The sequence below is a fragment of the Diabrotica virgifera genome, chromosome 3 (genome assembly GCF_917563875.1).
Source record: "Diabrotica virgifera virgifera chromosome 3, PGI_DIABVI_V3a".
Lineage (NCBI taxonomy): Eukaryota > Metazoa > Arthropoda > Insecta > Coleoptera > Chrysomelidae > Diabrotica > Diabrotica virgifera.
In genome coordinates, this window is record NC_065445.1 from 208,454,858 (window position 1) to 208,468,074 (window position 13,217).

The 13,217-nt window shown below is 29.6% G+C and overlaps 1 protein-coding gene across 7 annotated transcripts in view; it reads right to left on the bottom strand.

Annotated features, from left to right (window-relative positions):
* Window positions 1-13,217, bottom strand: part of LOC126881522 (uncharacterized) — a 247,238-nt gene that overhangs the window by 61,495 nt on the left and 172,526 nt on the right. The window contains exon 1 of one of the 7 annotated variants that reach the window (XM_050645830.1): window positions 12,614-12,743. The exons of 3 other annotated variants lie outside the window; for them this stretch is intronic. The gene's annotated coding sequence lies outside the window, so the exon portion shown is untranslated. Of the gene's footprint in view, window positions 1-5,763; window positions 6,107-12,613; window positions 12,744-13,217 lie in introns of those variants that run through there. 3 more of the 7 variants (XM_050645834.1, XM_050645833.1, XM_050645827.1) reach the window with 3 other exon arrangements.

Below are 13,217 nucleotides of genomic sequence, written 5' to 3' on the forward strand. Positions count from 1 at the left end.
TTCAATAATGATATAAAATATAGGGTGTTCCATTTAACATTACTGAGAAAATAATGTACTTGCGTTTTGACTCACCCTGTATTTGATATAAAGAAAATTAGCAATATCAATAATTCTTAAAAATTTTGACAATAAATAAAAAATATGGCATTAATAAACCATTGCTGTTATGCTTATTTTTATTTATACAGAGAGTTGAACTTGTTACGATTTTCATAGAACATTGGTTATAACTTTGTAAATACCCTGTATAACATAACAAACCCTTATATTTTTGTGATGGGGAAGTTAAGAAGATTTCGAATATAAAATAAAATATGGGGAGTTCTATTTAAAAAAACAAAAGTTTGGTGTGCCATATGTTATCGGACACCCTGTAACATTCTAACTAATTTTGTAATGTGAAGCTCAAAGTTGGCTACAATTTTTGTTATTAACTTTTATTGCTATCTATTACTATAGCGGATCTACTAAGCTTTATCACACCAATCAATCACCCTGATTTTGTATTTACCTGTACAGGTGTGCTGCGCAGTAATGAACGCAACCTGTATCAGCAGCCAGATGGCCGGTACGGTGATCGAGGTAGAATAGGGAACAATATATGAAAGAATCAGCTGTCTTAAAATACTTTCTTGAAAACGTTGCTAGGCTCTTAGACCAATTTTTTTTTCTTTGAGATGTGGTGCTACCGCCGTACACTAAGAATAAGTTGGGTGGATAAAATTACAAATGAAGAAGTAATACGCATAATAAATAACGAGCCAGAAGTTTTACTGAATATAAAAAAGAGAAAACTTGAATACTTAGGCCACCTGATGAGGGGACAAAAGTACACATTCCTACAAAATATAATGCAAGGAAAAATCCAAGGACGCAGAAATCCAGGCCGTAGAAGAATGTCCTGAATGAGAAATTTGAGAGAGTGGTTTGGCTGTACCACTAACGAATTGTTCAAAACAGCAGTAAATAAAATTAGGATCGCCCTAATGATATCCAATCTCCGATAGGAGAGGCACTCAAAGAAGAAGAAGAAGACCAATTTTATCAATTGTGGATTTCTAGTATCGGTCATATGCGTCCGTTTTGGGTAGGTCAACGGTTATTTTATCGCTTTATCGGTTTCGTCTTTAATTTGTAAGCATTTTTGACACAGGATTATTACATTATGAGGTATTCTAGTACTAAAGTTATTGTTGCTTTAAGCTGATCAAATATACCGTTTTATTTTGAAAAATGTTTTCAAATTTTTTTCAAATTCAAAAAATATTTCAAATCTAAAGCAACAGTAACTTTTAGTACTAGAATGCTTCACAATTCAATAATCCAGTGTCAAAAATGCTTAAAAGTTAAAGACAAAAAGTTATGCGATAAAATAACCGTTGCCCTACCCAAAACGGACGCCTATGACCGGTACTAGGAATTCGCAATTGATAGAGTTGATTTATCTCTGGAGGATAAATAAGCGTACCAGTTTTCGTTTTTCTAAATGTAAGCGTTCTGGAGCTATTTTAAAATAACTAATTACAACACGCCGTCTTTAAAGAGCTGTAGCTCCCTTAGGAAGCATTTTCGGACTAGGTGAATGTAGTTAAATTATCTTAAAATTATCTGAGGAATCTTAAGTCTTCGTTTGTCGGTCACCTTTATAACCCTGTATAATAAATTGACACCCTGTATAATAAAAATCATTACACTCTTGTTGGTCTTAATAATATTATAGTAATTTTATAATTAATAGCAGTTAGTCTATTTTTTATCTCACTTGTCAGTCAAGGTCATATTTTGAACTATTCTTAATGTAGGCCCCATGATCTAGAAGTCCATCCGGTATTAAAATGATGTGGGATTTTATTGTTTTCTATTATATAGTTAACAATAGTGCAGCTTATGTCTGCCGGTGGGCGTATGTGATAAGATTCGTAATATTACCATCATTTTAATTCAATAAAACTATCTAGTACATATTAAAATAGTCAAAAATGTTACAGTGGTTAAAATTAGGTTCATTCAGTAAAGATTAAAAATTTACGAACATAACAATCCAAATATACAGGGTGAGGCAGATAAAGGGTCTATTATAAATATCTCGAGAACTAAAGGTAAGAGAATCATGAAAATGGGAATAAAGGGGTTTTGAGGTATGAACCATTTAATGAAAATATTTTGGTCTCTTTGCTACTTCCGGTTATACCGGAAGTTAATTGTAACTTTGTTTTTTTAAAAGGGACATCCTGTATGTTTTTACGTTTTTGGATTCTGATCGATGTCTTCTTTCTTAAAATATAAGGTTTTGTAACATTATACAGGGTAGTTTAAAAGATAACTACGGTTTTTTTTATAAATTTTGTAGCAAACTTTACACCCTGTAGAATTGTACTGATTTAATATCAAAACTCCATTTATGTTCAAGTGATTTTTAATATAATATATTATAATATATTCTGTTATTATTAAAAATTAATAATAAAGCGAAATGTTTAATTTTAGTATACAGGGTCGAAACACAAAATTAGTATTTTCTAAGTTTTCTTAAATGGAACACCCTGTATTTTTGTATTGTAATGAAATGGTATTTTATGGTACTTTTTTATTTCTTAAGTATTCCCTATACCGAACTGCTTTAATTTGTAAGTTATTCGTAGTTCTTTAAGCGAAACATTAATGGCAACAAAAATTACGTGAAATTTTTTAGGTTTGCCGTGAAAATATTCAATTATAAATATTTTTTCGAAAATAAACACATATACATCTCGACTGACCCTTAATTAATTACTGGTTAATATATCAAAATACCTACGTAGTTAAGATTGTTGGTGTGTTTAATATTAATAAAAACATACAATATTCTATCTGGTAGGCTATGACTTTGACACTAAATATGCTTATAGACAACGCCAAAACGGCGGGTTCGTTGGGAACAATATTCCCATGAGATTTTTTTGCATAATTACATTCGTGAGGCATCCCAGAATAAGGTTCAAGAAGTCGCCCACGTGAAAAGTGGGCCAAATTCTTTTTAACAATTTTTTTTAATCAAATTGCAAAAATCAATATTTTTGGCCCGGACAATTTTTTTGTTGGTTTTTTTCATTCTGGATAAAAAAGGTCTCTTATAATTTTTCTCTAAAGTTGATCGTTTTCGAGTTATAAGCAAATTTAAAATTGAAAAAAACGAAAAATGGCGATTTTCAAGGCTTAATAACTTAACGGCATTGACGGCATTGGCTAATTGACGGCAAGTGTTGCCGTCATACTTTTAACATGTGAACAAGTCATATCCAAAGCTCAGATGTTACCTGGGTCAGATTAGCCAAATATTTTAAACATCCTAGTTTGATGTAACATTTTAAACCAATGTTTCCTTGACGGACAACTTTTAATGGGCTTTGACCCACATATTTTTGACAAACAATATCTTGGTAGTTAGCATGTACATTGCACGTAAACACTGATGATGACTGGTAAACCAGTCGAAAACTAGTTATGTTGTGATTTTGATGTGGCCCTTTTGAGGGATTTTAAATATACCTTTTATACAGGATTTTACTGTTTTCTGTATTATATGGTATGCAGCCAACTACAGAAAAACTTTTAGCTTGTGGATTTTTTACCCAAATAAAAATTCACTGTAATTCTCTATAAAGACGTGTTTTTCCCGATCTACTTCGACGAAAATTTTCCCCGGAAAATTCAAGTGTTTCCAAAGAAATTTTTAATTTTCAACTAAAATTTTCGATAAGTAATTGTTCATCAATAATTAAAATACCTTGTTAATATAAAAGATCCTTTCGTATAGATTATAATTCCAGAAGCAGATCGAAATTGAATAAACAATTTAGCAACAATTGAATTGTTGATTAAAAATTTACGGTCGCTATAATAACCACAATAATTATGATACATAAGAATAACTATGATTTTTGTATAAAAAAGACACTGTACCTATCTAATCCATTTACGGAATTGAAATGGGACTATTAAAGCGGCCTCAGGAATATTTTAAAATTATAAACAATTTTTTGGCTCATAAACAAATAGAATATCTCGGGAAATTTTAAATTAAATTAAATCATGGAAACAGTATTGGAAAAAGGCTTCAAGACGCTTCTTTTAAAAGAAAAAAGGTTTAATTGTGATGAGTGGTTCCTGAGATACAACCGGTCAAAGTTGACTGGCATTTACGGAAAAAATATAAACAATAGGATCATAATTTTTGAACCATCACCTTTTTATTTTTGTCCTCTTGACCCTCACAAATTTTCATATCTTTAAAATACTCATAACATATATTATTATAATAAAAACTACCGATAATACGAGTGAGAATTGCCAAAAATAGCAAAATTCCAATCAAAAATTAGGTTTGAGAAAATGTAATCTAAAAGTTCAAAATCGGTATACGTTCAAAAAATGCATTTTCTCGGCTTCCCATGGAACAATTTTCTTTATACTTTTTTTGTTCCCAAGTAACTCGAATACAGCCATCTAACTAACGCATTATTAAATGTCAATCTTGCTTTTGTTTTATTATAATAAATTAATTTATTTATAAGAAAAGAAAACTACGTATTTTTTTCAGCTGTAGACTTTTTTTAGATAAACTTACTACGAGTGTACCTTTTAACGTTAAAAACACAAATATTCTTATTTGAAAGCTGTATAGTTATTTAAAAAATCTTTATTTAAACAAATAAAAATTTTGTTACAATAAATAAATTAATAAATTTTTATAATAAATAAATTAATTTATTATAACAAAACAAAAGCTTGGGAACAAAAAAAGAATGCAGAAAATTGCTCAATGGGAAGCCGAGAAAATGCATTTTTTTAACGAAAAGCGATTTTGAACTTTGAGATTACATTTTATCCAACCTATTTTGATTGGAATTTTGCTATTTTTGCCAATTTTCACTCGTAATATCGATAGATTTTATTATAATAACATATGTTATGAGCACTTAAAAGATATCAAAATTGGTGTGAAGAAAGAGGACAAAAATAGAAAGGTGGTATTTTGAAAATTATGATCCTATTGTTTATATCTTTGCCATAAATGCTGGTCAACTTTGACCGGTTTTATCTCAAAAACCACTCATCCCAATTCAACGTTTTTTCTTTTATAAGAAGCGTCCTGCAGCTTTTTTTCCAATACCGTTTTCTTGATTTAATTTAATTTATTACTTCCTGAGACATTCTATTTGTTTATAATGTAATGTAATTTTGTAAGCCAAAAAATTGTTTATAATTTTATAATATTCCTGAAGCCTCTTAAATAGTCCAATTTTAATTCTGTAAAGTGCATTAGATAGGTACAGTGTCCTTTTATGCAAAAATCAAAGTTGTTCTTATATATCATAATTATTGTGGTTATTATAGCGACCATAAATTTTTAATTAACAATTCAATTGTTGCTAAACTGTTTATTCAATTTCGATCGGCTTCTGGAATTATAATATATACGGAAGGATCTTTTACACTACTAAATTATTTAATTATTGATGAACGATTACTGATGTAAAATTTTAGTAAAAAATAAAAATTTTGTTGGAAAAACCCGCATTTTCCGGAAAAAATGTTTGTCTAGGTAAATCGGAAAAAACACCTCTCTATGTAGAATTTATATATGGTGAATTTTTATTTGAGTGTTTTTGGTGTAAACTTAAAATCTTTGGAGTTATAGAGCAAAAATTGAAAAAACACGATTTTCGGGCGCCATTTTGTTTATAAAAAAATAGCACACTATCTGCGGACTTTGCATACCTATATTATTAATATATACAGTCATAAGATTCGACTCCAGAAATAAAATTGCTGGTAAATAACTTTTCCCAAAAACGGCCTATTCTTCGATAATCTGTCCAGACTAATGGGTTAAGTAACCTACCGGAGTGAAAGATCAGTCAGTCGCAGGTTCCAATCTTGCGAGGGATGAGAATTTTTTTTATTAAAACGGGAAAATTGTTATCGGATCGACACTAGCTTAAGGTAGAACTGTTGTACGGTTATAATCAGCGACGCTGTAACAAGACTGCGATAAAGATGAAGCCGACTTTACTTAGTAACAAGTTTAACACGTATAAAACAGATAATTAAAAAAATGTAAAAAGCATAAAAATTCTGATACAAATTTCTGAACAACAAATTAAAATTAGGTATGTAGGTGTAGTTTTACTACCAATATAATTATTGATAAAAATTAAATACATCTAATTTTTTATTACACTCTTTTTATAACAATACTGCATTACGCTATTTATTTATTACCGTTAAATTATTTTTATGTGTATTAAACAAGTTTAATATACATTAAAATATATTTAATTTCTTTTATTAAGAGCGTAGGCGTAAAATTTCGCGTCAATGTGTTTTAAATGCCTTCATTTTTTGAATCCTGAAAAAACTATTAAGTAATTTTGAATTTAAACGCAGAATGAAAGATTACATTATTTCCTAGGGCCGAAAGTCCCTTAGAATAACCAAAAAGTTTCTTTTGATGAGATATTTGAAATTAAAAATCACACTGAATTTTCTCTTTTTTTCACCTCTGTAACTTAGTAAAATAAACATTATAGAAATTTTCAGGAATTTTCGGCTCTCGGCAATAATGCACTCTTTCATTCTGCGTTTAGGGGAGTCAAGAACGAAAACATGCATTGTTTCGGAATAATTTAAACAAGCTTATATTTTTCTAAAACTTTTTTTGTTAGTTTATATACATGTTAAAGTAAAAAGTTCTACTCACAGATTAGTGGAGTCACTGAAGGTTTTCACCTCCGATTTCGTGGAATCTTCATCGATTTTCATGAAAATTGGTAAGTAGTTAGAAGATACTTCAAGGAACAAAGTTGACATGATGTTAACTTGCGCTTTACCCTGGGGGTGGTTGCCACCCCTTCTCGGGGGTGAAGTATTTTTATTGAAAATAATACAAGAAATCGATAGAGGAGCAACTTCTAAGCAAAATTTGTTATATAAAGTTATTAACATAAATCAATACTTTTTGAGTTATTAAATATCAAAGATTTTATTTTTTCTTAAAAAAATGCATGTTTTAAAGCTGTTTTTCACGTATTACTCAAAAACTATAAGCTTTTGTATAAAAGCTATTATTACCAAAATTAAAGATAATAAAAAATTTAATACACTCCCTACTTAAAAAACTAAACTAATGTTATTTTAAAGTGAGTTATGGGTAATTGAATGTATATTTTTTTCGACGAGTACTCAAATCTAAGTATTCAAGCTTACATAACGGGAAAACGATGCATTTTATTGAATATACTTGTTAAGCACTTGTCAAAGTACTTCGGAATACCTATCAAATGAGCTTCAATAGAAGTTAATAGCATCAAAATTAAGCAAGTTATGATGAAAATAAGAGAACCCTTTCGATTTTTTTAGGAAAAAGTTAAAAACTAAACATACGCCATTTCCGCAAAAATTAAAATTTGTAGTAATCCTCACAAGAATTTCTTTATGTTATCATAGTTAATTATTTCAACAAATTTTACCGGTTTAGAATGCATATTTTTGAAAAAAAGGTATAATTAAAAAAAAAACAGAATTTTTAGAATTATCGTACTTTTCATTTTCTTTTGATAATAACTCCAAAATTACTCAATATACGTAAAAAATGATAAATAACTAAATTTTAGTTTTTTCTGTAACAAATACTTTACCCATTTTACTATTTTCGAAGAGTAAAAAATAACCGAGATAGAAACGTTTAAAATTTCAATTTTGCTACGAGAACCATGTAACCGGGGCCATTTAACCTTTTATTTTTAAAAAAGTAAGAGGTATAAATGACTATTTTGACGTTTTTTAATAGCTCTTGGAATAAAATTTTAACCAGTTATTTAATGGAGTTATTTACAAAAAAACAATAACATTTTTTAGGAAATTTTTTAAAAGATACATTTTGAAACATTTTTGGTGCATAAACTTTAATGCTATCAACTTGTTCGAGCACTTATTTGATAGATATTTCAATGAGCTTTGACAAATGTTTAATAAGTTTATGTTATAAAATACATCATTTTCCCGGTATTTAAACTTGAATACTTAGATTTGGGTACTCGACGAAAGAAATTACCTATAACTCACTTCCAGTTAACATTAAAAGGTTTTTCTAGTAAGTAATTTATTTGATTTTTTATTAGCCTCAATTTTGACAATAAAAACTTTTTTGTAAAAACTTATAGTTTTTGAGTTATTTATGAAAAATCGGTTAAAACATGCATTTTTCTAACGAAAAATTAAAATCTTTGATCTTCAAAAAGTTTTGATTTGTTTTAATAACTTTATATAACAAATTTTGCTTATAATTTGTCGCTCTATCGAATTGTGGGGTTATTTTTTATAAAATAATTTTCACCCTCGAGGAGGGGTGGCATCCACCCCCAGGGTAAAAGCGCAAGTTGGCACCATGTCACCTTTATTCCTTGACATATCCTGTTCCCACTCACCAATTTTCGTGCAAATCGATGGAGGTTCAACGAAATCGGAGGTAATAGCTCATATTCACCTTCAGTGACTGCACTAGATTTTACCGCTAATTGTTTATTAATTGTTTAAACAATAACAATTTTCTTCTACAACTAATTTTAAAAATAATGTTGAATTCATCATTTGAATTTTATAAAATATCTTTCTATTTTGTTCTTGATTATGCTGGATTCGAATATGGCATTACAATTTGAAAATTATTATACAATAGCTTTTATACAGTATGTCTTCGTACCTAGGAACCATAATATGGGAAACCATTTTTTATTATCAATTTTACGAAAAAAACATATTCTTCATAAAATGCTCTGCATAGTCTAAAATCTAAAACTCAACCATCAGATATCAAATTTTATCAATTTTATACGATGTATGTCAACAATATGAATTTCGTTAAAGAGTAAAGTTCCTCCATATTCGAGAATATTAAAAATTGTTATTATGAAAAGTTATTTGGAATTAAAAATTATATTTTAATATACAATTACATCCTGCTAATTGAAAATGAAAATTCAATGTTTTCTCAAATTACGTGATACCCATCATTATTTTATTACAATTGTGATAACTATTTTATTATTAATTTTACGAAAAAAAGTTATTCTGCATAAAATGCTCTACCTGGTCTAATATCTAAGATACAATCATCATATATCAAACTTTTTGAATTTTATACGAGGTATGTATAAAATATGAATTTCGCTTAACAGTTAAGTGCCCTTATAGTGCACAATATTTCAATTAGAAGGATGTAATTGAACATTGAAACTTACTTTTTAAAAGGCAAGATCTGAGAGGGCCTCGTATTTAAATTTGAACCTTTATATGTGTAGTATATGTGGTCCAAATTATGAGCTTCTATCATTAAATGCACAATTCTTATAATATTTGCACGAATCTGCCGCACTAATACGTTAAAAAAACGCATTTTCTCGGCTTCCCATGGAGCAATTTTCTTCATTATTTTTTTGGTCCCAAGTAACTCGTAGAGCCATATAACTAACGTATTTTTAAATGTCAAACTTGCGTTTGTTTTGTTATAATAGATTAATTTATTTATAAGAAAATAAAACTACACATTTTTTTCAGTTGTAGACTTATTTTAGATAAACTTACTACAAGTGTACCTTTTAACGTTAAAAACACAAATATTCTCGTTTGAAAGCTTAATAATTTATTTAAAGAAATTAAAAATTTTTGTTATAATAAATAAATAATTTATTATAACAAGACAGAAGCAACTTTGACATTTAATAATGCGTTAGTTAGATGGCTCTACTCGAGTTATTTGGGAACAAAAAAAGAATCAAGAAAATTGCTCCATGGGAAACGGAGAAAATGCATTTTTTTTAACGTATACCGATTTTGAACTTTGAGATTACATTTTCTCCAACCTAATTTTTGATTGGAATATTGCTATTTTTGGTAATTTTCACTCGTAATATCGATAGTTTTTATTATATATTATAAGTTATAAGTATTTTAAAGATCTGAAAATTGAAGTGGAGAAAGACGACAAATATTAAAAGGTGAGGGTTCAAAAATTATGGTCCTATTGTTTATATCTCTGCCGTAAATGTCGGTCAATTTGACCGGTTGTATCTCAGGAACCACTCATCACAATTAAACGTTCTTTCTTTTACAAGAAGCGTCCTGCTGATTTTTTTCCAGTACTGTTTTCACGTGTTAATTTAATTTAATGTTTCCCGAGGTATTCTATTTCTTTAAAAGCCAAAAAATTGTTTATAATTTTAAAATATTCCTGAGGCAGCTTAAATAGTTCAGTTTCAATTCTGTAAAGTACATTAGATAGGTATATTTTTTTTTATATAAAAATCATAGTTATTCTTATGTATCGTAATTATTGTGGATATTATGGCGACCGTAAATTTTTAATTAACAATTTAATTGTTGCTAAACTGTTCATTCAATTTACATCTCCTTCTGGAATAATAATCTATACGAAAAGAGCTTTTACATTACTACGACATTTAATTATTGATAAACAGCTACTTATCTAAAATTTTAGTTGAAAATTAAAGATTTTGTTGGAAAAACCCGCATTTTCTGGGGAAAATTATCGTCGAAGTATATCGAGAAAAACAAGTTTCTATGCAGAATTTAGTTACGGTGAATTTTTATTTGAGTGTTTTTGGTGTAAAGTGAAAATCTTTGGAGTTATATAGCAAAAATTGAAAAAACACGATTTTTGGACGCCATTTTGTTTATAAAGTTTATAAAAAAAGTAGCACACTATCTGCGGACTTTGCATACCTATATTATTATTATATACAATCATAATATTCGATTCCAGCAATAAAATTGCTGGTAAATAACTTTTCCCAAAAATGGCCTATTCTACGATAATCTGCCCAGACTAACTGTGAGAGTGTGATATGATAAATATCACATGCATTCTTATGGTAGGGGAGCCCAAGCGGGGATTCTTGCAGTTACTCGAGCGCGTCAGATTATCATATGGGGAGAGACCTGGTACCCTGCAAATGTACCTGTACCATATATTGGCTCTTAATACAGGGAAGTTCGTTAAGGGGGGCCGAAAAAAAAATATATCCTTAATAATACTCGAAATTGTCAAAGATAAGGTAAGTTAAGTACATGCAAAACAGTGTATATTTCAGAAATCTGACGATTTGAGCGGGATGTAAGGAAATGGGTGAGTCAAAAAGTTTCACAAAAAAAAAACGAATATTTCACGAAATTAACGTCAGATCGAAAAACTAAAAAATACGTCTTCAATATTTTTCAAAAATCTATCGAATGGTACTAAACAGGACCCCACGGAGAGGGGTGGGAGGTAAATTTAAAATTTTAAATACAAACCCCGCGATATTTCGCAAAATGAACATCAGATCGAAAAACTGCAAAATACACTTTCAAAATGTTTTTGAATCGAATGTTATCAAACACGACCCCCCACGGAGGTGGTGTGGGGGGTTACATTAAAATCTTAAATGGGACCCCCAAATTTTTATTACAGATTTGGATTATTTACGTAAAAATAAGCAACTTTTATTCGAGACATTTTTTCGAATTATGGATAAATGCCGCTATAATCGGATAAAACAATTGTTGGAAATGGAAAATTAAATTAAAAAATGGAAAGTCCCCACTAAAATGGAAAATTTTACTTTTTAATTTTTTTTTTGGTTTTAGGACCTAATAATCACAACCCAATATGTCCCCATAACGCTCGAGTGACTGCAAATTTAGCATACTTTGCTCCCCTACCATTAGAACATACTCACTATTCGATCATATTTGCTTGAAAACAAATGTACGCCACTTTAAAAACAAACACTGCCCTTCAAGGTTCAAAAAACATTATGGTAGGGGAGCCCAAGTGGGGATTTTTGCAGTTACTCGAGCGCGTCAGATTATCATATGGGGAGAAACCTGGTACCCTAAAGATGTACCTCTACCATATATTTGCTCTTAACACAGGGGAGTTCGTTAAGGAGAGCCCGAAAAAATCTATCCTTAAAAATACTCGAAATTGTCAGATTAAGATAAGGTAAGTTAAGGACATGCAAAACAGTGTATATTTTAAAAATCTGACGATTTGAGCGGGGGCGTAAGGAAATGGGCGAGTTCAAAAGTTTCACAAAAAAAAGGTGAATAATTCGCGAAATGAAGGTTAGATCAAAAAATTAAAAAATCTGTTTTCAATATTTTTCCAAAATCTATCGAATGATACCAAACATGGCCCCCAAAGTGAGGGGTGGGGGTAAATTTAAAATTTTAAACACCGATCCCGCGATATTTCACAAATAAACATTAGATCGAAAAACTGCAAAATACACCTAATCAATATTTTTGAAAAATCTATAGAATGGTACCAAACACGACCCCCACGGAGGTGGAGTGGGGGTTACTTTAAAATCTTAAATAGTCGGCTTTTGGCTCCAGATAGAAAACTCTCTTTATTGTATTTTAGAATCGGCTTCCTATTCCTATCTGAAGAACGAACGGTCAAAATCACATCTTTATAATTTTTAATTTGTGGTTCATTCACAATAAACATGGTAAATGGTAATGATAACGCTACTAAATATCACGTACATTCGTAAAACATACTTACTATTCGACCATATTTGCAGGAAAACAAATGCACATCACTCTAAAAACAAACACTGCACTTCAAGGCACAAAAAACATATCTGCACCGCTTCGCGTGTGTATTTGATCTCACTAACCCACTCTCGCTCTTTAATAAAACATTAATACTGTTACATGGGATATATTTGATAAAAGATGATGGCCCTGAGATTTTTTGTATATTATTGTAAAAGAAAAATATATAGACAATTTTGGTACGAAATTAGCGGCAGTGCTATTTTTAGAAGAAAATTATATTTGAACTTCCTGGTAAATTGTTAAATTAATTTATTCTTCCTGTTGATAAATGTCACGTAAGCCTTATTTCCCAGTTTTTGTACTTTATGTGAATAATAATAGTTTTTTCTACATTTTTGTAAAGAAAAATCGATAGGTGGCTTTTTCAACAAAAAATCGTATTACATAGGATAATATAAAATAAAAATATGAAGCTGTCTTTTTATTAACAGTATGAATATAAAAAAATATAACACTACGTCAAAAGGCATGAGATCGCTGCAATTTCTGTCCAGAACAGTTGAATCAGTCATTATGAAAAGGGGTCATCTCCACTTTATTAAATTTTA